Source organism: Astatotilapia calliptera, chromosome 18 (genome assembly GCF_964374335.1).
Source record: "Astatotilapia calliptera chromosome 18, fAstCal68.1, whole genome shotgun sequence".
NCBI lineage: Eukaryota > Metazoa > Chordata > Actinopteri > Cichliformes > Cichlidae > Astatotilapia > Astatotilapia calliptera.
The window spans coordinates 2,846,094-2,871,663 of record NC_137439.1 but is presented as its reverse complement, the minus strand read 5'-3'; the positions used below and the strand labels follow the sequence as shown (position 1 = coordinate 2,871,663).

General features: G+C 41.7%; 1 pseudogene across 1 annotated transcript; it reads left to right on the top strand.

Moving 5' to 3' along the window:
* Positions 1 to 8,386: 8,386 nt before the first annotated feature.
* Positions 8,387 to 14,044, top strand: LOC145421963 (uncharacterized; annotated as a pseudogene). The gene is made up of 4 exons (XR_013903333.1): positions 8,387 to 8,419; positions 9,001 to 9,095; positions 10,088 to 10,203; positions 13,109 to 14,044. The product of XR_013903333.1 is annotated as an uncharacterized LOC145421963 (transcript).
* Positions 14,045 to 25,570: the final 11,526 nt, after the last annotated feature.

Sequence of the window (25,570 nt, the reverse complement as noted above, 5' to 3'; positions counted from 1 at the left end):
AAATGATCAGACAGGAGAGGGTTTTCAGGAAACACTGTTAAATGTTCAGTTTCTATGCCATATGTTAAAACAAGATCTAGAGTGTGATTAAAGTGGTGGGTGGGTTCTTTTACATTTTGAGAGAAACCAATTGAGTCTAATAACAGATTAAATGCCATGTTGAGGCTGTCATTTTTAGCATCTACATGGATGTTAAAATCACCCACAATAATTATTTTATCTGAGCTGAGAACTAAATCAGATAAAAAGTCTGAGAAATCAGACAGAAACTCTGTGTAAGGCCCAGGTGGACGATAGATGATAACAAGTAAGACTGGTTTCTAAGTTTCACAGCTGGGGTGGACGAGGCTAAGCATCAGGCTTTCAAATGAATTAAAAGTCTGTCTTGGTCTTTCATTAATTAATAGGCTGGTGTGAAAAATTGCTGCCACACCTCCCCCTCGGCCTGTGCTTCGAGGTTTCTGGTAGTTAGAATGACTCGGGGGTGTTGATTCATTTAAACTAACATAGTCATCCTGCTGCAACCAGGTTTCTGTAAGGCAGAGTAAATCAATTTGTTGATCAATTATTAAGTCATGTACTAACAGAGACTTGGAGGAGAGAGACCTAATATTTAATAATCCACATTTCACTGTTTTACTCTTTGGTTCAGATGTGGATACTGTATTGTTCTTTCTTTGTAATTGTTTATGTTTAAGTTGTTTGTTGCTGGTTTTTAGTTTGTTTTTTGTCTTTTTGGAAGCTGACACAGTCTCTATGGAGATGGGTTTTTGGGGGGGTAGCAGGAGGAGAGAAGCTGCAGAGAGGCGTGTAAGACTGCATCTCTGCTTCCTGGTCCCAACTCTGGATAGTCATATTTTGGGGGGTTTAATAAATTTGTCCATATTTCTAGAAATGAGAGCTGCTCCATCCAAAGTGGGATGGATGCCGTCTCTCCTAACAAGACCAGGTTTCCTCCAGAAGGTTTGCCAATTATCTATGAAGCCCACATCGTTTCTGTGACACCACTCAGACAGCCAGCAATTTAAGGAGAACATGCGGCTAAACATGTCACTCCTGGTCTGATTGGGGAGGGGACCAGAGAAAACTACAGAGTCCGACATTGTTTTAGCAAAGTTGCACACCGATTCAATATTGATTTTAGTGACCTCCGATTGGCGTAACCGGGTGTCATTACTGCCGACGTGAATTATGATTTTACTGAATTTACGTTTACCCTTAGCCAGCAGTTTTAAATTTCCTTCAATGTCGCCTGCTCTGGCCCCTGGAAGACAATTGACTATGGTTGCCGGTGTCTCTAGCTTCACATGTCTGAGAACAGAATCGCCAATTACCAGAGTTTGACCCCCGGCGGGTGTGTCGCCGAGTGGGGAAAAACGGTTAGACACATGAATGGGTTGGTGGTGTACCTGGGGCTTCTGTTTAGGACTATGCTTCCTCCTCACCGTGACCCAGCCTCCCTGTTTCCCCAGCTGCTTGGGGTCTGCCGGGGAACAGCTAGCGGGGCCTACGCTATCTTCGGCTGCACCAGCTACAGGGGCCTGGCTAGCTACGGGTGAATAAAGGGTGCAAAGCCGAGTCTCCAATTCAGTAATCCTGGCCTCCAGCGCTGCAAATATGCTACATTTGTTACAGATATCATTACTGCTAAAGGAGGCCGAGGAGTAACTAAACATCTGACACAATGAGCAAGAAAGTGCAGGAGGGACAGGTGAAGTAGCCATGGTGCTAATGAGTCGGCTACGAGCTAAGCTAAGCTAGCGAGACAGTACACAGACAGTGAGTGAATACTTTGGCTATAAATTAGGTAGTGAGTACACAGAAAGTGTGCTTCGGATGAAGCACGTGAAGATTATACTATGAAAGAAGAATGTATTTAAAAGTTGTTAATTAAATTGCTAAGCAAATAAGCTACTCAGAAACACCACTGTGTTTGAGCAGGAACAGGAAGTGATACTCTACCACAGAGCGAGTGAACACCAGGGGCCCGTTCTTCGTACCTCGCTAAGTAAGTTAGCTGGATTAGATTGTTGACGATTTCGCGTGATCCTGGATCGTTCGGTTCCCCGAAGCTCATCCGGGACTTGCTGTCATAGCAACAGAGCCGTAAGCGTAAACCTGCTCGGGAGCAGGTTTACTTTATGTAAACAGGATTAGATCGCGGCCGCGCAGGTATGTCCGCTTCATTTATACGAAAGCAACAGCGATATTCCACCACTGTTTCACCATAAATAAATAACATCAATGTAACTAAAGATAATGCAGCACTTGATCCTTTTATTGATGTCACACAGATACATACAGGTCATTTCCTAAAAAAGGGAAATGTACTATTAACATTCTATTACATGTATGTGATTATTACAGATGTAAGTCATATTTCAGAGTAGTAATTGTAAATTACTTCTTGTAATCAAGATGAGAGACCACGGCTATAAAAGCGAAGGTGGATTTGGGAAGTCTGTCGCAGCCATGTCCTGTCCGTATACGCGAGCCACCCATTGCGGAAGGTGCAAGATTGATAAGGAGAGTTTTCAGAATTCAGCGTATATTGCGGGATAGACAGGATCCTTTAGCTCAGCGCGACAGTGTGCTCATAGAGAGATATCGATATTCCCGTGAGGGTATTATTTACTTAACCAACTTGTTGACGAGGGGGTGCAGGACCACCACCTGTCTTTTTTTGCTCTGCCCTTTTCTTGGTTGCTGTTATGAACAAACTAACAGAGTATTACAGGGTCCCTTGCCAAGAGACGAAAAGCAATATAAGTGATAAATATTACCATTCTGTAGAATACTCCTGTATTTCACTTTTACTTGTTCCCATGTTCGTGTGGGTCCTGTTGTGGCTCTAATGTGAAAGGGGATATAATATAACATATTATGATATAATATAATGCCATATAATATTGGACAATATAGTGTCATATGATAGATCTACCCTACCGCCTACTGGTGTTGGCCAGAGGGCCGATGGCGCGATATGGCAGCCTGGCTTCTGTCAGTCTGTCCCAGGGCAGCTGTGGCTAAAACCGTAGCTGCTTCCACCAGTGTGTGAATGTGAGAGTGAATGAATAGTGGTATCGTAAAGCGCTTTGGGTGCCTTGGAAAGCGCTATATAAACCCAATCCATTATTATTATTATTATTATTAAATTACCTACGAGTTTGATTTGTCAGCAACTTTCTGCCAGCCCTCTCTCCTTGCTTTTGCAGCCTTTTCAGTGTTCCGTTGCATTTTAATTAAACTCTGAAACTCCTGAAATCCCTCACTCATGAGTTCTTGCTCTGCTGCCGGAAAATACCGAGCGCGCCCCTTCGACATTTTCGCCGACCAATCAGCGGGTTGCCGATCAATGTTTCTACTATCGATGCGTAGCCCCTTTTACGACACCCAGTGATGTCACATTACTGCGTCCAGCTGTACTAATCGTCAACAGCAGGCGTGTTCGGGGAACCGGATTAGCGAGCTCACGGTTAGCGCGATGGTTTGGTCTTGGATGTGTCATTTGATCTTGGATGTAGTGAGCGACGTACGAAGAACGGGCCCCAAGTGACAGCGCCACCAAGAATCAACAGTTCCAAGGGAGGAACTGTTGACTGTTGACATGAAGAGGAAGGGAGTTCTCTTCATGAAAACTCTTCCAGCAGCACTTGTTGTTTAACACCTTTCAGTACATTTAACCAGACACTTGGACTGATGTCAGGTCAGGATTTTGTCCTTTTAGCGGCGGCTGGACTAAACACAAAGATTTAACAGCAGAAAAAACTGATTCCATGTAAAACACTTTCGTTCACCAGTTTTAACTCACATAACTTCACATTTCCTCAAATTGAATCTTAGTCATTTAATCACAGGAAGTTTCTGGGATTTTGTTCCAGTCCTCCTGACAGAAATGCTGGAACTGAATCAGGTTTTTAAGACTCTTTGTTGAATTTTGCTTCTTTCCATAAATACATAATAAATAAACTTGACTTTGCTTTTTTTAAAGTGTAATGTTTGTCTTTTTGTTCACTTCCTCAATGATGACCTGAGGTTTTCTGCACTACAACCACATTAGTGTTCTTCTTCATGCCACCTTATACTTATACCTTGTCCTTGTTTCAGCATCTTCAGAAGCTCCTTTGCTGTTGTTCTGGGACTGATTTGCACTTTTCAAAACAGAGTCTGTCCATTTAGAGGAGACTGAACACACATTGACTTACAGACCTATACATAGTTTTCAGTGCTAGAAGTTGTATTTTCCTTTCCTACAAGGAGTAGTAGTTTTTTTCTTTAATTCAAATTACAAGGGGGGAAAACTGGCTTGATTTCCTGAGAACCATTGCTTATGATATGACGGCCATATTCAGTGTTTCCTCACAGGTTAGCTGCACAGAGAAAACCACAAAGCAAAAAAACGTAGCACACTTCGCACACGGCAGCGCCAAGGATGGTGTGTAATATAGTTATTAGACCCTTCAAACTTACAGAGAATGGCAGCAACAGCCTTCACTGTTTTATAAGACACTAGTTCAGATCAGACCGATGAGCCACTCACTGTTGTCAGGTTGTGTTGTGAAAGGACAGCCTGTCACATCCTGCCTGTTCAGAGAACCTGTAATATTATCACATGAACTATTACAGTGGAGCCTGAACCCACAGTGGGTGGAGCTCCGTATTTCATTAGGAATGATGTGTGCTGCTCGTCATGATAATTGTTTTTAATCATAAAAGGTGATATTGTACAAGAGAGTAATGGAACAGGAGCGCTGAGGCTTCAGAATTTATCTCTGAATCCTCTTTTTGTAAGATTTCTTCAGCATTAAAGTAATCCAGTGACAGCTGTCAGTGTTTCCATGACTACACAGCAAGCAGTAACTGTTGATGGTTAATTCAACAAACTGAACTGTAAACAAATACAGTTTAAAACAGCGCTTATGTGTAACTGTCCATCAACGTGACCAATCACATTAAAACCCTCTTCCTCTGGCTCCGTCCTCCTAACAGTCAAAAGGCAGATGATTAAACTCCAATCACATTCAAACTATTGACTGTAGAAAACATGAACGACCTGACAGCTTCCCCCAAAAATGAAGTCAAAACATCTCTATCGCCCCCTGGAGTCTGGGTGCAGGTTTCCTTCCTCCTGAGTTTGACTCTAATTACTAGGGGTGCAACGATACTCATATCGATATTGAACCGTTCGATACAGTGCTTTTGGTTCGGTACGCACATGTATCGAACAATACAAAATTTTTAATTTATTTTATCAACTTTTCTTCTGACGATGCTGTCTGTGTTGAGAGCTCAGTGAATCTGCGCTCGACTACTCCGCCTAGGCTGCACTGTTGAGTGCAGATCCACTGAGCACAGCGCAAGCTAGCAAGACAGAAGCTAAGCTCGTTGCAACACGGCAAATTGAACCTCCCCCACCCTCACTCAGATCTGGTGTTTGGAACTATTTTGGTCTTCATATTAAGTATGACCCTGAAGGTAAGCGCGTCATGGACAAAAGTAAAACAGTATGTCAGATGTGCCACGCAATGCTCAATTACATGGGTGGGAACTAGTGCGTTAGTGCAGTTTGCTCGTTAACATGTTGCCGTCCAGCCCCACGCACGGGGCGATCCGCGGTAGCTCGTTAACTGAGATTTGCCGTGTGGCGTTAACGTCATTTCAACGAGATTAACGCTGACAGCACGAGTGGGAACAAAATTAATATGACTGCACATTTACGCCGACAGCATCCTAGTGCAAAGACAAGTGGAAGCAGACAAAAACAACAAGCACGCATGCTACAAACTTTACCCGAGTCATTTAGACGGCCGTTAGCACATGATTCTCCTTATGGGGACCTGATATGTTTAATATGCTGCTGAGAATATAGCCCAGAAGAAGCGTATAGTAGAGCTTTTATTTTGGAAAGAGCCATTTCTCTGTAATAAACTCTCTTTTCCAAAGATGAGTGATTTCTTGATCAGATAGATTTATTTTTTTATTACTTTGTTGTTTCAGCAACATTAAATTTAAAAACTGTACTTTTGAGTTAAAATATATATTTATAATTTTAATAAATGACAAATTAAAAAAGCATGAACATTTTTTTGTATCGAAAAAATATCGAACCGTGACACCAAAGTATCGAACGAACCGTGAGTTTTGTGTATCATTGCACCCCTACTAATTGCGTTAGTTAGTTAATGCTGTTAAACTGGGTGCAGCGTCACCCAGTTTAACAGCATTATCGTTTAACAGTCGGGTCCTTCCGTCTAACTGACAGAAGGACTCGAGGCACCGACACACTTTGTCGGTAAGTTAAATTTTTGTTTGTAAGCTAATCAGTAACTAACATCATTAGCTAGTTAAGATGATGACAGTCATGTTTGTTAGCTAATCTGTGCACATGAGTGAATTTACCCTGACTAAAGAAATCACTGTGGGCCTGAATGCTGATTAAAGTCAGTGCTGTAGTTCAGACATTAGCTCTGCTGCTCGGACTGAACTGAACTGAAGGATGTTCAGACCTGCAGCTGAAACGTTTATATGAGAAACAGAAAAGTCAAAGAGGCTCTTCAACTGGTGGGGGAGGTTGTTACACCTTGCAGGAGCTCTCCTCTCTTCAGGAACTCACTCTGCAGGAGGGGGAGATACAGGAGAGGTGGAGGAAGATCTCAGCCTGGGCGTCTATTGTCTTGTGTAGTCTGGAAGATGAGTGGATGATGGGTTGGGTGCAGTTTTCTCTGTGGTGGGGTCGGGTGGGCTGTCCCGGGCTCTGTGGGGCCAGGCGGCGCTGCTGCACTGGGCCCCGGTCCGGATGGGCCTGGGCCCCCTTTCCCTGACGGGTTGCGGAGTATGGGGGTGCCTACTGGGGTCAGCGGGGGAGCTGGCCCCAGGGAGGGGTCACTTGCCCCTCCCTTCCTTCCCTCCCCATCTCCAGCTGCTTCCCTCTTCCGGCTCCACCACAATCACCCACACATGCAGGGCCTTGGGGTAAAGCTGTGTCACCAGGGTGCAGAGGAGGTATCCCCCCTCTGTCCCCTTCTGGCTGCCTGTGCCTCAATTTTATCCCACAACTTAGACATTCACATTACTCACACTCTCATTACACATACATATAGGATCTTGGGGGTGGGCACGCTACACGGACTCCAAAAGACAATCGGGGTGTACACCTCACCCCTGGCGTCGTTGCCCACCTCTCAATTTTAAATACACGTAGACATTGAGGACTATCAGGAGGGACTATGCGCTTACCTGCTGCTCTCTGGCAGGTAGCTCCATGCCCTCCTGGGTTTTAAATGCACCTTAGAACACACATGCATCAACACTACAATGAGCAGGTGGAGGGAGGTTTGGAGTCTTCTCTCACCCCCATTCTCTGTGACCTGCTGGAGCGGGGGGCTAGGACTAGGAGGAGGAGTTGGCTGTCCTACTGGGGTCTGGAGTGTGGGGCCTCCCTGCTGCTGCGGAGTCGGGGCGGTCTGCTTCTCCCCACCGCAGGGAAAAGGGTAACACCACCTGGGATAATATATATTTTAAATATGTAACTTTCTACAGGACTGAATATAACATCATTATGTAAGAGTCCAGAGTCTCTGTGCTTCATCTGAGGATGATGTGAAAACTTCTAACATCACACAAAGTAAAGGTCTCTATCACACTGCTCATGAAATGCAGATTTGTCCATCTTCTATTTTGGGTGTATAGTGGAGGTCTGAAGATTTCCCTCTGAGGAAGCTGCTGGTGAAGATTGCGAGTTCTGCTTGATCCCTGCGGTGACCTTCAGTTCCTGATGTTTCTGAAATGACACATCAGGAGTCTTCCTCCGTGGGTCAACAGAAGCTGTGATAAATGAAAGGGAGGACATTTCTCAAACCTCTGGACCCAGGAAACCCAGCGTGGTCCTCATGGTCACGTTCACTTGTTGCTCCCCAGGATGAATGGAGCTGTTGATAATGATGTGGACTTTGGGCCCTGTTATTAAATGAAAAGAACAAACTACACTTCTATCAAACCTTTTGTCAGTGTGCTTTATTTCATTTAACTTTCCATGTTAGCAGGCTGTAGAGCGCTCTGTGTGAACTGAATCTAAAACTGTTTAAATCCATATAATTCAGATACTAACAGTAACTCTGGGTCTCTGTGGAGTCTGCTGCTGATGTCATCTCTGTCTAAAATAGGATAAGAAAAAATGAGACCCGTGGAATCATTGAAGCATAAAGACTACGGGAGTAACAGGTGTGCAGCATCGCTAGCTAGCAACAACCCTCTAATACCGTGTGGCTAATCTAGCTAATGATCGCTTACAGTTAGAATGACAGAGATGACATTTTGTATAAAAACTGCTAAAACTGTTTCACAGGTTGTTGATCCTGTCGTGTTCTTTGTGTGTTTGGCAGCCATCATGAAGCTGTACGTGTCCATCACTGCTGTCAGTGTGAGAGCAGGACTTCTGTGTATTCTGGCTATCAAACAGCTCTACAGAGCACACTGTTTGTTCTTTAAAACATTTATTTAATCACAGTTCAGTGGCCGTGATATCACCACTCCTCTCTGTAGTTCCACTTCTAAATCACAGAATTTCACCTTGGATGTCAGGTTGTGTTTTTGTGCCAGCAAACATTTTAAAACTCTTCTGACTTCAGTTCTTCTCAGACTGAACCATCAGGAGGATTCATACCTGCAACACCTGGAACCAGTCAGCTGGAGGCAGCAGCAGTTTGTCTCAGAACAACTTTATGAACAAAAAAAAGTAATGTCAGAGAGATAGATACCAACCTCTGAACATGGATTCAAACCAATAACCTTCATCTGATCGACCTTTCAGGCTACACCTGTTATTTGTAGCTGTCCACTGTAACACAGCAGGCTGAAACTGACTCTGATCCACAAAGCAGGACCTCTGCTAACTGGAATGCAGCCGTCATTATCACACCTGTATTTTTCCTCCTGTGAACTAAAGACATCAGCTGTGGAAGAGGTCTGTCTGTGTCCCACATGTCTGTCTGTGACTCTCAGGTGCATCACTGTTTACAGGATCACAAGGATCCACCTGACAGCAAGAACACAGGAGATGGAGGCGAATCCATCAGCAAACCATCTAAAAGTCCTTTGTGAGAAAGACGTCTTCTACAGCTATAAATGCACACTGTAACGTGTACGTCATCACTGATATGTATCAGCAGCTTGCTGTGGTGGATGTTCTGACACACAGGAATCTGCTGCCCTTAAACGATCTTGATATATAACTTGGAATGTAATTTAAGCTTGAGCAGCATTGTCACAGCCACACTGTGCTGCTAACTTTAAATGACTGTCAGGTGATTTGTGACAGAAGGACAGCAGCAGAGTGAAAGGAAGGTTTACAGGATGTTGGTGAGAGCTGCTGTGATGTCTGGTTTGGATCCTGTGGCTCTGACAAAAAGACAGGAGGCCGAACGGAAGATGTTCAGACTTTCACTGGACAAGATTAGAAATGAGTTCATCAGAGACAAAGTCAGAGAGGCTGACATCCTAATCTTTCCTGGGAATAACACTCCAGGAAATATAAATCTAATAAACTAATAGTTCGTAAAGGACACAGACTCATTACTGTAAGATTAATTTTAATAGTTTAACTGATAAATCAATAAATGCTGGAGCTGCAACATGTTAACATGTAGTTAACAGATTAAAATTGAGGCTCTCATATTAACAGCTAACTTTCTATGCTGTGCTGATTTATTTGTCACAGTCTTGGTCATTTATTTTGAACTTTTTTGTGGAGGTTAAACTTTCTGTTATAAATTTACCTGTATGTGTATTTTAAATATGATCTGTGTCATTAAATGCAACAGTTTCAAATCCACCTTGAAGGCTGAGTTCTTGTTCTGAAAGATGAGGATGTGTAACTGTGACACTAGAAGAGGTGTGGATCTAATTCTCTGAACTTCCTCTAAACTTATATTTTATGTGACAGTAACTTTGTATTTTCTGTTAACAACACCAGGAGCCACTGGGATGATGTCCATTAGCTTGGATATTCTCTTCTGCCAAGACTTCTGCTGCCTTCCTTCCTCCATACCTGACAAAGACGACTGACTGTTGTGTTCTTTCTCAATCCAAGTGTCCACATTATTCAGCTCATCAACACAGAGATTTTTAAGGAGAACATCCCACAGATGATGTTCCCACATGCTGGGATTGTTGTGTGTGACCCTGGTTGGACATCCACAGAGAAAGGTGAGTGTTATTATCTTTATTATCATATCACCACCAACATCTGGTTTTTGTGATCATTAAAATCTTCTAAAGTGTTTCAGTTACAGTGAGAACATTTGCACTAATACTGAACCATTCATTAAAATCTTTTACATACAAAACATTTTTACGGAGCAGGTCGCTATGATCAGCCAGCAAGACGCTAAGCCGACCCTGGAGATGAAGGCTGTTGTGAGGTGACCAAGGATCCATCCCCAGAGCTGATTGGCCGCCCCACACTTTCCACAGAGGTGGAGGCCAACCCATGTTGAATTGGTAAGTCCACTGTCTGGGCAGCTGCTTGATGTCTCTGGTGTCTCTGCCAGAATTTCCAAAGGTGAATTTCTGGTATCCGATCATCTGAACTGCTCATCACACAGAACTGCTGGAAACAGAACCTGAACATCTCTGAGGCTCCAATTTATGCTCTGACAAGTGCTCACTCACCCCACCTCTCCTCCCTCTGGCAGGTCGTCACCAATCACTGTGTTTACAGAAGATCAGCAGTTATTTTCATTTCTGAAACTACATTTATTATTTAACATATAGATCAGGATCATACTTTGATTATAACTTTGATGAAAAATAAAGATGATTTACTACGAGCACATGGGGAAAAAGCTCTCTTCTTACAGTGATGCCACAAATCTGGGTCTAACACATGAGGCTGGATGTTAAATCCTTTTACCCCCTCAAAGATGTGATGACAGGGGAAAGTGAAGGAGACTTCAGCCTCTCTGTCACTTTTCTTCCATCAGAAACTTTTTGTTTTTTTATTGAGCTGAGATCAGATTTGTGATCGTCACTCTGATAACTGGATGTTGTTTCCCTTAAACCATTTTGCCACAGTTTCTGTACAACTGTGTGTTTATAACCTCACGTTCAGCTCTTGAAGGTCTTCAGCTGCTCATGTTGCAGATCCACTGTGAGCTGAACTTCCAATGAAGCTGTTAGAAAAATCAAAGTGATGTTTCAGATTAGTCAATGAGCTCATTAGTTAATAACTGTGTAAGATGGTGTTATGGTCCCCTGATCCTCTGCTGCCTACCCACCATCGATCTTACCTTTCTTGTCATTGTGGTGCTGCATGGCCCTCTTTCTCCTGAGATTCAGTTCACAGACAGATGTTCTGATAGTTTTCTTCAGAATTTTGCTGCTAGAATTCAAAATTGATTGTGTGATTAATGATGGTGAGCCAGATGGGCCAAACCATGATACTATCAGCAGCATGTTTCATTGTAGTGGTGCATCATTGATGGGATAAATGGACTGGTGCTTATATAGTGATTTTCTGTTTTCATGTGGACTAAAGTAGTGGACTGACCAACAGACTGACATTAACATCAGAGCCGTGCTGCTAGTGTGGCTAAAAGAAAAGAGAAGAAGAGACAGTCATGTTGATATGAACATTAGAGAAACACATCATGGAGCTGAAATATGATCCTGCTTCCTCATTTGGACTCATTCACCTCAGCTGACACGTTCAACAGCAGACAGGTTTTTGTAGCAGTCTGTCTCACTGTGAGAGGAACAGGATGGAGCTACTACATCTTTGGCTCTGGAACTAAACTGTCTGTAACAGGTAAGAACAAACATTTATTTTCCTTCAGTTGTTTTATTGTAGAAGCTGAAAATGTGTTTAAAGTCAGTTTGTGCTGCTTCAGGCTTTACATGTTAGTTTTTCATCATTAGTAGAGAATTCATCTGCAGCCATTGTTACATAAGAAAAGCTCAATAATCTCTGAAAACATGTTGAAATCTCACTGAACAACTAAAGTTATTCTTTATTTCTGCAAATATTAGTGATGTTACAAATATTTAGGATTTGATCCTCTCAGTGATTCTGCTGGTTTTTAACACAAGATCATATTTGATGTTAAAAATAATACAGTAGCAGATTTGTAAATATGAATTTTGCTAAGAAGAAAATGTAGATATGTTTTTAGTAGTGAACGATATAGCATGTTGGTCCAAAGAGTCATTTTTGGAAAAACATTATTTTATTAATTGTCATAGATACTGATCATAAAATATTAAACGTCTAAAATGTGATGAAAAATACTGGATAAAATATGAAATTGTTAGTCAGGTTTTATGAGTCAAAATGACAAATAATGATGAAAGTTCAAAAATGTTACCTGTAAATATTTCTTTGAAAAATATGTAAAAGTAAATACACAATCATTCACAAAATGTAATTTTTTAATTAAAAATAATAACAAATTAATTCAAATGGCCAAAAAAAGGATTTAATTATCTCTCAAATTTCAGCTTGATTGCATTTAAATTTATGTAATAATTCATTTATATATGGAAGAAAATAACAATCAAACCAAATAATAAAATTAAAGCCGATCAAATTATTGCAGTAAAAGATTTAAGAATTTTAAAGTCTGTGAAAGAAGATTGTTATTTATTGTAACAAGTATAAAACATGTCTTTAAAAACTATTTAAAATTTACATCATGATTTGTTGGGAGAAGATCAACTCTGTAGAAATGTGTTTCAGATTGGAAATATATTTTAAAAATTATATGAAGGCAAATATATATATATATATATATATATATATATATATATATATATTTAAATTTGTTATAACTTAAATTTTAAAAACCAAGAAGATAAAGGAGAAGAAATACATTTAATTTCATGATGTAAAATCATGCTGAGTGTTCCTCATGTGAGCCATGATGACATGAGGTGATGACTGTGTTTGATATGAAGCTGAATCCAGTGTATGTAGTGAACTTTGTGCTGATGAGTAGTTTAGTGATCAGAGTCCATGTAGTTTCCAGGATCAGACTGAATGCAGTGCAGTGCTGGAAGCTGCTGCTGACTGTGTGAATGTGTGTCTGTTCTGCTTGTTGCTGCTGTCAAACTTCAGATGAGCAGGTAGTGAAGCCCGTGGTGAGCGTGTACCCAGCAGCATCCAGAGCCCACCTGGAGGGGAACAGCTCCCTGCTGTGTGTGGCCTCAGCCATGTTTCCTCCTCTGGTCCAGTTCTCCTGGAAAAGACAGAAGAAGAACGGCGGAGAAGCGGAGGAGCTGCCCCCTGCTGAGGGAGAGCAGCTGGAGCTCAGAGAGGCGGGACGCACCATTGCCATCAGGATGCTTGATGGGAGCCATTCTGACACATATAAATACAGCTGCTGGGTGAAGCACGAGGGGGGCACAGTGGAGGCCCGAACACAACAAGGTAATGAAGGCTCGGTGACTGTGTTCAGCAGTGATTCAGCTTCATGTGGAGATGCTGTCAAAGAGAGCAGAGCAGCAGAGGACTGACATTTCTCACTGCAGCTCCAAACATTTGACTCCTTTTCTGTTTCAGAGCTTCCAGCTCTTCCACCAGTCCTGTATCTTCCTTCTCTTCCTTCTATACACGAGGTGAAGCTGCTCTGCCTGCTGTACACAGTGCTGATAGTGAAGAGTCTGGTGTACTGCTGTGGACTCTCTCTGCTGATGATGCTCACAAACAAGGGAGCGTCCACCAACTGCACACATGCTGACTGACTGTTTCCTGCTCGCCTTTTCTCACCATCAGATTTCCTCCAGTCAGCAGTCAGAAATGTAAATTAACTTCTGGTTGGTTCAATGTTTCATTACTGAGCATTTGACCTTTTCTCATTTAATCATCTTAAACTGTGTAACATAAATTTACAGATAAACATGTTTGATGTGTTTGTAAAAGTGTAGATTCTTTATGTGAAGATTTCTTTTGTACATCTCTGCAGAAAAACTGATGCATTCAGATCCCACCATAACAAAATAACAGTGTAGTTATTTGTCTGAAGTAAAAATAAAGATTTGAATGTTAAGAATATGCTTCTCATTTCTTCTGTGATACATAACCTGTGTGACTGCAGCATTCACAGATCATAAACTTGCTCTCCTGCAGCAGACGGGCTGTGTGGGTTTCTGCTCTGCAGCCTCCACACCGTTAGCTGTGGCTTTCACTTTAATAACACAACGACAGTTACAAGCATGAACTCTGCTTCAAGTTGTTCAGGAAGCATCTGTGTTCATGTGTGTGAGAGAAACAAAGTGTGAACTCAGAGCTGTTACACAGTTGATGTTTAGTACGATCACAAAAGACAAATACAAGATGAAGTCTGAACATTAAATCCCACAGAACTCAAGTTGAACCGTTATGATTTAAAAACACTGAAAAACGGAATAAATTAAGACAAGATTTGTAAAAACAATTTCACAAAACACCATCAGTTCAGATGGATGTTGAGCATCTTTCTCACTTTTCCTAATAATCATAAATATGTAAAACATTTAACTTCCTAGGACCTGGCGTCCACATATGTGGACATCACATTTTGGGTTGTCTAGACCAAATTACTACATTTTGCTCGACAAGGGCCTGATATCCACTTACGAGGACATCATACTTAAAAAAAATTAAAGCGAATTTCCTCATATGTGGATCTCATTTTTCTCAGAAACAAGAACATTCATCAGGTCCCAATCAGCCCAAAGAGCAAAGAGAAATTAAAAATGTATGCCATGAAAGAGTTCGTGTCTCAGGAGGTTAAAACAAATGTGTCATTGATTAATCAGCTTAATTATTCACACTAGTACAATTTATAGAAATATTACATTTGAGTTAAAAAATGTAAACAGAATCATAATTATTATAATCAAGACCAGCACAGAGAAACAAACTCAAAACAAAGATCATTTACTAATTTGATGATTTTACCAGTGATGAATATTTATTAAGTTCTGTTGATATTAATATTAATATTTAAATCAGTGATAGCTTTTTTAAAACTATTTTTTAAAAAGTATTAAATATAAATTCACTGAGTGATGCTTTTAAAGAATTAATATTTTTAAAATCTTAAATGTAAATATAAAATATATTTTCCTGATGAGATTTACTCCACACAGCTCTGTGTTTTATGTCAGGGTAAATAAAATATGAATTATCTGATTATTTACTATGAAGTGAAAAAGACCAAATATGAAACAGATGTTGTCATGGAGGAGTGGACTCAGGCGCAGACAAACTCAGACGCTCGATGGCGAAGAATTAAGTGAAGTTTGTTACAGGAGGTTCGGTGTGACGACAACGAGTGATGAAAACAAACATGAACTAAAGGCGAGAGCCTAAAAATCGGCTCTGAGGTAAATGACTCATTTACAAGGTATCAGGTATCACAGCACGCTGTGAGACGCTGTCAGCAGCACTGAAGGAAACACTGTGAACAGTGTTGAGACCACACCAGCCTCTCCCATCCTTTTGTACTGTTGTGTAAATGTGTGTGTAAAGGTGGATGACTGCCTGCTGCAGATGAAATCTAACCATGGGTACAAATAAATGAAGCTGACGTGAAACACAGCCCTGTTTTTATTACTCTTTATAGATATTAGAATTGATGATCATCATTTTAATGATTCTTAAAACTGTCGTCGATAAAACAGGACAATTAAAAATGAGATGCTGAGAATATTATTTATTCATTTTGATTCACAAAAACAAAGAAAAGGTGAAGATGTTCAAAAAGTTAGATAAAGAAGAAAACCACAGATAACAGTGTGTGTTAGTAAATTCACAGCAACATGAATGTTTCTGAGTGTTTGTGCATCATGTGACCCAGATTTTTGGATCTGCTGTCAGATTGAAATGAAGACGATGAAACCACAGCAGCTTCAGCTGAGCTGTCAATCAGCAGCAGCAGTCTTATCTGTGGGCCGCAGGGGCTGATGGGAGCTTTGAGGACCTGTTAGAAACCACGTGGCCCTCGTCTGATCTCACAGCTCGTCCTTGTTTGGCCTCAGCTGCATCAGAGCGCCACTTCTCCCCAGGTTCACCAGAGGAAACACCACTGCACAAAATGCTTTTCCTCCCAGCTGCTGCTCTGTGCTGTCTGTGTTCAGGGGCCCGTTCTTCGTACCTCGCTAAGTAGGTTAGCCGGATTAGATTGTTGACGATTTCGCGTGATCCTGGATCAGTCGGTTCCCCGAAGCTCATCCGGGACTTGCTGTCATAGCAACAGAGCCGTAAGCGTAAACCTGCTCGGGAGCAGGTTTACTTTATGTAAACAGGATTAGATCGCGGCCACGCAGGTATGTCCGCGTCATCATACGAAAGCAACAGCGACATTCCGCCACCGTTTCACCACAAATAAATAACATCAATGTAACTAAAGATAATGCAGCACTTGATCCTTTTATTGATTCCACACAGATACATACAGGTCAGTCCCTAAAAAAAGGGAAATGTACGAGTAATCACGCTATGGCATGTAGGTGATCACGCCAGATGCAACACACATTCCACAGTAGAGGAATAGCAAATTACGTCGTGTAATCAAGATGACAGACCACGGCTATAAAAGCGAAGGTGGAAGTGGGAAGTTTGTCGCAGCCATGTCCTGTCCGTTTCTACGCGAGCCACCCATTGCGGAAGGTGCAAGAGTGATAAGGAGAGTGTTCAGAATCCAACGTATATTGCGGGATAGACAGGATCCTTTAGCACAGCGCGACAGTGTGCTCATAGAGAGATACCGATTTTCCCGTGAGGGTATCATCTACCTAACCAACTTGCTGGATCCCCATGTTAAGAGTACCACCCACCGTAGTCGGGCATTAACAACTGCACAAACTGTGTGCATTGCCTTGCGCTACTTTGCGAGTGGCACGTTCCTGTACACTTGTGGAGACGCAGAGAACGTTGGGAAAAGTGCCGTCTGCCGGGCCATTCGCAAAGTGTACCTGGCACTCAAGCATTTCCTGGGTGTGTTTGTGGTTTTTCCAAGCCACTTAAGACCACAGGTCGTCAAACAGGGCTTTTTCGCCATTGCAGGTACAGTAAATTGGATAGTGAATGTGATGCAATCATGACCTATGTCGGTAACTGTAGCTCCAACGTCCGCAGGCTTCCCGAATGTGATTGGCACCATAGACTGCACACACATTGCGATCAAGGCCCCCCCAGGCCCCACTGAAGGGGACTTTGTCAACCGAAAGGGGGGCCACAGTATAAATGTGCAGGTGAGCAATACTAACACTCCAGATGGCAATATACGATGGGAGGAGTGTAGTCACACATAATGGAATCCCACAGATGGTGTGTGACTCGATGTGCCATATCACAAATGTGGAAGCAAAATGGCCCGGATCAGTGCATGACTCACGGATCTTCAGAGAGTCAGGGTTATGCACATCATTTGAGCGTGGTAAGTAAAAGAGGCTTATGTTGATGCTACATACTCATGTCGGGCCTAACATAACAGCATTTCTTCATTACACAGGGGCCTACGATGGGATCCTCCTCGGAGATAGAGGTTATGCATGCAGGCAGTACTTCATGACACCGTTCCCTGACCCCAACCCTGGGCCACAAACCCGCTACAATGCAGCCCTAGCCAGGACAAGGGCACGCATTGAAATGACCTTTGGGCAACTGAAGGAACGATTCCAGTGTCTAAAACGCCTGAGGGTTGCACCTGACAGGGCATGTGACATTATTGTTGCATGTGCCGTACTGCACAACATTGCCACCATCAGAAGAGAGAGGACCCCCGTGGTGGAGGTGCAGCCTGATGATGACCTCCAGCCAGTGCACCTGGACCAACCTAGTGGCAGAGCTGCACGGGACAGGATTGTGCAACACAATTTCGCATAATAAAAACATGACATGACACATTTTCTATTGACGTTTATTTGAGCATCGTTGTCTGTCCCACCACACACAGGCCAGTCATCAGTTGCCTGGGAAAACAGAGCATGTATACTGCGTCACGCAGGGTCAGCAATAGTGCTCCGTATGAACATGTATTCCTACTTACTCTGGAGTTCCTTTTGAAGCACCTCGATTTCCAATTGTAGTTTATGCCTCATTAGGGCTTGTAGTTCGATCTCACCTAGGAGCTTTTGTTTCTTCAGCTCAGTATACTCCATTTTTTGCTGGAGACTTCTCTTGTAGAGCAGACGTATGTCACCCTGTGTCAATTGTGGTGACAACATTTAACGGGGAATACATGTCATATAGGCAGTATAATTGATCACAACACTGCCCACCTCTGCATCAGCAGGCCTCTCTGCCGGCCTCTTGGCCTGCAAATCATACTGCAGTCAGACACACATGGCAGTACACAAGTAGATGGTATTTCAGGCCAATTCATGCATGTACTCACAGGGTCTTCCGCCACACCACAGCCATCTGACAGGGTTGCGTCACTGTCCTGTGCAATGGTAACACAATGGTGTTACTAAGGGGTGTGGTACAGCCTATAGGTCTGTACAATTGGGTGGGGACAGATATATGTATATCTCCCAACTTACTGTGCATGTTCCAGTCACCCCTTCCATGGGAACAGGTAAAAGTGATGGTGTGTCATGTAACACTACACACAGAGAAAACCCACAGTGCCAATGAATGAATGTCACAGTTCGAATAGCATTTTCATTTAGGCAACAACCACATATTTGACATTGTGCACATGGAATCATGAGCCCATTCACCAGTTATGTAGGTGCTGCTGCTACTGCACCCCGGCTTCTGGTCTCCGGAAGAGCTGCCCCCAGGGATGCCCTCAACAATGGGTCTGGTGGCATTCAACCTTAGGGCCAGCTCCTCTGCTGGGGTGTGACGAGGGGGTGCAGGACCACCACCTGTCTTTTGTTGCTCTGCCCTTTTCTTGGTTGCTGTTATACACAAACACAGGGATTGTTTCAGGGGTGTCTTTTCAAGTGACTGACAGCAATATGAGTGTTGGATATTACCATTCCGTAGTATGTTCTTGTATTTCACTCTTACTTGTTCCCATGTTCTGGTGGGTCCGGTTGTGGCTCTAATGTGTAAGAGGATATCATGTGGTATGATTTGATATGATAAAATATGATATGGTATGGTGCCATGTAATATGTTGCATTACTTACACGTTTAATTTGTCAGCAACTTTCTGCCAGCCCTCTCTCCTTGCTTTTGCAGCCTTCGCACTGTTACCTTGCGTTTTAATTTCACTCTGGTACTCCTGAAATCCATCAATCAGGAGTTCTTGCTCCGCTGCGGTGAAGTACTGTGCGCGCTCCTTCGACATTTTCGCCGACCAATCAGAGGCTTGCCGATCACTGTTTCTGCTATCGATGCGTAGCCCCTTTTACGGCACCCAGTGATCGCGCATTACTTCATCCAGCTGTAGTAATCGTCAACAGCAGGTGTGTTCGGGGAACCGGATTAGCGAGCTCACGGTTAGCGCGATGATTTGATCTTGGATGTGTCATTTGATCTTGGATGTAGTAAGCGACGTACGAAGAACGGGCCCCAGGTGAGTGTTTCCAGCCAATCAGGAGCCAACAAAGTCAACCTGTAACAAACACTGTCACACTAACCTTCATCTATCTGTCTGTGTCTCTACAGCACTGGTTACCATGGCAGCAGAACAGCTGATTCAGGACGATTTAACATTGACCAGGAGAGTTGGAGAAAGTGTCTCCTTCAGCTGTGGAGGGACTGAACAGTGTAGCAGCAGCTATCTGCTCTGGTACCAGAAGAAAGAAAATGAAACATTCCAATATTTTGAGTATACAGACGTGTTGACAATAGAGAAAGTTAAACGTGATCATTCAGCCACCTACTACTGCTCCTGTTGGGTTTCTGCTCCCCACAGTGAGAAATGATCCCTGCAGCCTGAACAAAAACCAACAGATGAACAGATGTCAAACAGTGTCTGTGACAGGAAGAGAGCAGTAAACCACAGCCCAGCTTCACATGTTTCACCTCCATCTCAGAGTCACAAACATACTGAGCTCAGGGACCATTTTTATTTACTGCTGTCAGAAATTCAATTCTATTTATTTCTGTTTAAACAGATTTTTCATCCTGTTTTAAGACAGAAACAAGAGGAACAGATGACATCAAACTTCCAAATGTAAACAAATGTATCCTCAGTCCCACAAAAACATTTATTCAAAGTGAAAGAAAAACAGATTGTGTCAAACTGAGTCAAAGTCCAGATTGGAAGAACATATTGAAATGATGTGCAATATCAGGCAATTCCGTTGAATCAACATTGAAATATGACACTGATTTTCAATCACTCAGTTAATAATGAAACAATGTTGAATTCTTTTATTTTCCATAACATTTGCACTCGTGGTTAATGCTGAAATAGCAATTACATCATGATCAAAAATAAACAGGACTTAATAGGTGTTTCAATCAATACTAAACCACTCCAAATTGATCAATCAATACTTAAACCTGTGAAAAAGACAATTGTGTATTATCTAAAAACAGAATTACCATTATATATTAGACATTATCTTTCAATTTACCATGTCCATAATAATATCCCTATAATATTATCATCAGGCATTATTTAATTAACAAAATGGCAATAGACGTCTTTGCATTAAGAAAAAAAATCCTATAAAAATCCTATAAAGATGGGCATCCTGCACCAGCCTTCTGATGGGGAGCGAAGCAGAGCCATTCCTTGGGCGAAGGCAAACTCAGAAACTGCATTTACCACCACCTGCTGAGTCCAACCATCTAGAACAAAACCAAACACAAAAAAATTAAACAGAAAAAAAAAGGAGAGGCTCAATTAGAGCTTACATTGTCAAAAGTCTTTAGCGGGGAGGAAGCCTATAAACTACTAGGCTGATTAACATTAAAGTCACAGGGCAGAAATCAGCATACTGCTGCCTCACTTTGTTCACCTGTGTGCTATATTCCACGGTCGGGTTGGCTAACAAAGACCTGACACAGGAAACTACAGATGCATGTAGAACTTTAGTTGATCACTCTATTGTTCACTGAAAGCTCATAAAACTACAGTAAACAATAATACGTACCAAAAATGCATCTGCAGAGCACTTTCTCTTTTGCTTGGTCTGGTCCTCATTTTTCCTCCCAAGTCCAGAGGCCAGCTCATTTGTAGTGGCATAGATGGACTCGCACCTCCAGTGTGGTCCCTCCAATCAAAGAAAAGTGTCGCACCTATCAAGACACTATTTTAAAAAAAAAAATGCAATGCTGTGAGTTATTTTAAGAAATGTGCATGATTATGCTTGTGTGTTGACACCATGAAAGAGATGAAAGAGACATAATGATTTTTTTTCCAAAGCCTAATTTTCCAGAGATAAAAGGAATTAACCAAAATATTTGCAGTGAAATGTATTTCAATTCCTATTTGTTGGATTTTCCCATGACAGCCTGCTGATATATATTCCAGCAGAACGTACAGCAGCAGGCCATTTTTAAGCAGTTTAACCAAACTGGAAAATGTATTAAGTTCTGAGTTAAATAACTTGAAAGAATTGAGCATTTTTTAATTTGCTGCCGGTAACTGAAGAGTTGCTGCTGCATTGTTCAGCTCATCCATATTGTGCAAAGGCTAATCCGGAGGCAAAACCCCAGGATCAACATGTTCCCTGCTGCAGGATGACGGAAAGCTCTGAACTCCTGAAGTTCTGAAGTCCTTGACTTCTCTGGTCAGCTCTGTCACCATGGTTTTTGGAAGGTTGCATCTGTAGAAAAGATCAATAAAACAGAGAATCCCGGCTTGTGATAACCGTAACAAGGTAGACACAAAGGTTGTCTGGCTCCAACACTGTAAATGAACTATAGATATTAACGAATGTTCACTTTTTTCAAATTCAACCTTCAAATAAGAAATAAATAAATTCTAACATTCTTACCTGATATGGATCGGGGTGCAGGGATGGACAATATTATCAGCTGAGTTTCAATATAATTTCCCACTCAACTGTGAAAAAGACTGTTCAATAGTGGCCGGATGGGATGTACCACTGTGAGAGGGGTGCTACGGAATAGTCCAAGTGATATCAGCTTTAATTTCCCGGTCAACTATAAAAACATGTTTTTTCCATGTTATTCTTCATCAACTATAAATAGATCAATAATCAATGCTAACAGAACAACTGTGAATCAATGTTATTCCAATGACAGTACTATTAGACCGTCAAGTTCCATCAGTATTTGGATGTTGTTCAACATTGATATAATATTGGGATTTCAATCTTGATGGTTCACATTCCTGTCAAAAAACTCTGTCTACAACATTTCTAATGTCTATTATCGCTGTTGCTAAACAACCTGAGCAGTGCATCAGTAGGTTAGACCGTCCCATTCAACAGCCTTGCACTTCTGGCCTTCAGGGTTTTCAAAGGACCCAGGCTAATGCAATGCAAAATACTGCACTGAGACATCCATCCATCCATCCGCTTTCACTTATCCTTTTCAGGGTCGCGGGGGGCGCTGGAGCCTATCCCAGCTGTCATAGGGCGAGAGGCGGGGTACACCCTGGACAGGTCGCCAGTCTGTCGCAGGGCCAACACACAGGGACAGACAACCATTCACATTCACTCGCGCATTCACACCTATGAGCAATTTGGATTAACCAATTAACCTATCCCCACAAGCTGCATGTCTTTGGACGGTGGGAGGAAGCCGGAGTACCCGGAGAGAACCCACGCAAACACGGGGAGAACATGCAAACTCCACACAGAAGGACCCCGGCCTGATGGTGGAATTGAACTCAGGACCTTCTTGCTCTGCGGCAACAGTGCTAACCACCAGCACTGAGACATGTTCAAAAAAACCCGAGAGCTTATTTGTCATCCCATGTCAAGGCCTGTATTGTTCTTCAGAATATAACGTGACCAAAGATAAAAGAGGCCTCGTTATGTGATTTGAGCTGTTGAAAAGACACAGGAATTTGTTCCTTGCATGAACTGGTGATTTCATTTCCAAAACCATTGTAGCCCCACACATGGGATATTTTGTTCTCTGCATTTAACCCATTCACTCAGTGAAGCAGTGACCAGCTACCAATCCAGCGCCTGGGGAGCGATGTGTAGAGACGGTACCTTGCTCAAGGTGCTCATTTAGTGGATTTGAACTACTAACCTTCTGATCATGGGGCAACCACTCTACCTACTGAGCTATCAAATCAAATATCCCACCAAAATAAACCACCCAAAAATGTGAAATATATCAGCAGTTGGGGAGCATTTTGACAATAATAATAACAAACATTTTCTCAAACCTGTCTCAGAAAAAATAATTAGTTAGAGGTGTGTGTATTTTATATAGGACATCAAATGAGTATTCAACAAATGATACATCATTACATTTACATATCCACTTTTATGTAGCCCCTGTGTCTTATTTAAACAGGGCTGCTATGCACTGAATAACCAGCAGATGTAAGTACGTCCAAATCAGCTGCTGAATTTGATCTGCCTTTTGGTGAAGCAATTGGCCTTAAAGATTCGACAAACTGGGGTTTCATCACACCATCAATGCTAATAGGTGATTTAATTAAAGTAAGTAATTAACCATGAGGTAAAACACAACAGAAGCAAATGAAGAAAACATATACACAATCCAGTCTTTAGGTCTGACGTCACTAGCCGTGCCTGGGCCCAAACTCCGCTGCAGGTCCCTAAGTCCAACGATCACTGCGGCATCACTGAGAATTAAAAACTGTCTTAATCATTTCATCTGTAATAAAATGATCAGCGTTGCTGCTCTAACAGGTGTAACAATTAAGTTTAACATGCAGGCATTAATGAAGACTGAATTTATGAAATTTAACGGAGTTGGAAGTTAGCAGTAAGTTAGCTGGCTAGTTTCCATCCAAATATAATATAATATGTTCTGACTGAGGGATTTCTGAAACGAAATAAAACGTACAGCTCTGCTATCATTTCTGACATAAATGAAGGATGCTGTTAACAGACCAAACTTCAGTGAGAAGAACACCTACAATATAAGGTTAGTCATTAATATACTGCGGCTGGGCTGTATACATCGTAAGGTTTTAAAAACTGAGCTTTAAAATGAAGAGAGAGAGGCCGACAGTGATCACTGACTTTTTTAGGGGCTTGTTTTAATTAAAAAGAAGAAGATGCAAAGAATTAAAATGTGTTAAAAACACAACAGCCTTAATAAATGCAGAGTGGTTGGGACCTGGAAGCAGGATTCATCAGGTCATCACTTAAAGACCAGATACCCCACCTGCTGTGAATGTTTTAATGCAGTACAGTTGTTATTATTTTAACTTGTCACATCCTGTTTATGACAGTTCAAACAAATAGCATTTACAGTGTTGGGCATGTTACTTTGAAAAAGTAATTAATTATAGTTACTAGTTACTTCTTCAAAAAAGTAACTTAGTTAGTAACTGAGTCACAAGATTCTAAAAGTAATTAATTAGTTGAAAAGTAATTATTGCGTTACTTTAAAAAAATGTTTAACCCTCTGTGGTCCAGGGTATAATTGGCCATTTTAACCACTTTGATGTTTCCTCTACATTTCACCTTTATAAACTATTTACTTTGCCTTGTTTGGTATCATTCTTTTCAGCACAACCTCACATATCTGAATTTACAGTTATGTTTTCATTTTGACGTACTGTATTAACACAACTGATCTAAAATCAGACAAAAAAACGTAAACTTCGAGTAGAAAAAGTTAGATTTTTTACTGTAACAACCACAAACATGTTTAATAAATCATATTTCATAACTTTAAATGCAAATATAAATTGTCAATTTTAAAACCCTATGCACAAGTTTTGCAAATAAACAAAGTTATTTATTTATTTGCTTTTTAAAACAACCATTTCAAACTATTTACATAACAATCAGCTGTTCTGCATTCAATAAGATGCCACAAATTATTTGTGCCAGTCCAAAAATTTCTGTCCACTATAAAGGAAACATCACAGCCTGATACCTGCAGGTCTGACAGCAGCAGGCGTATCACTCCTGTTTCTACCTGGAGACAGCAGTCACTTCATTGTTCTGACACACAACACAACACTACACACTAACTACACACTCCAAACACGCTACACGTCACAAATCTCTCACATCTCAAAACTCTCTCTCTCTCTCTCTCCGTCACTCCTAAAACTTCCACCTCTTCCTAAACAACAAAATGTCATGTTGCCATATCCTCTTTTGATTGGTCGACATGGTACGTTTTTCCACCACAACTGGTTCACTTCCTGTCTCTCTGACAGAACTTTTATGGTGAGTATGGATACATGCTCCTCTAAGATCCATAAAATGACATGTGGTGTGCCTCAAGGGTCGGTTCTAGGCCCTGTACTTTTTAATTTGTATATGCTCCCTCTCGGCGGTGTCATCAGGAGGCATGGAGTGAACTTTCACAGTTACGCTGATGACACGCAGCTGTACATCTCTGTGTCTCCTGATGACACCAGACCAATGGATGCCCTCTTTAACTGTATCTTGGATATAAGATCTTGGATGGCAGAAAACTTTTTACAGCTTAACCAGGACAAAACTGAAGTTTTAATTGTCGGTCCTGAGGCTCAGAGAGAGAAACTCT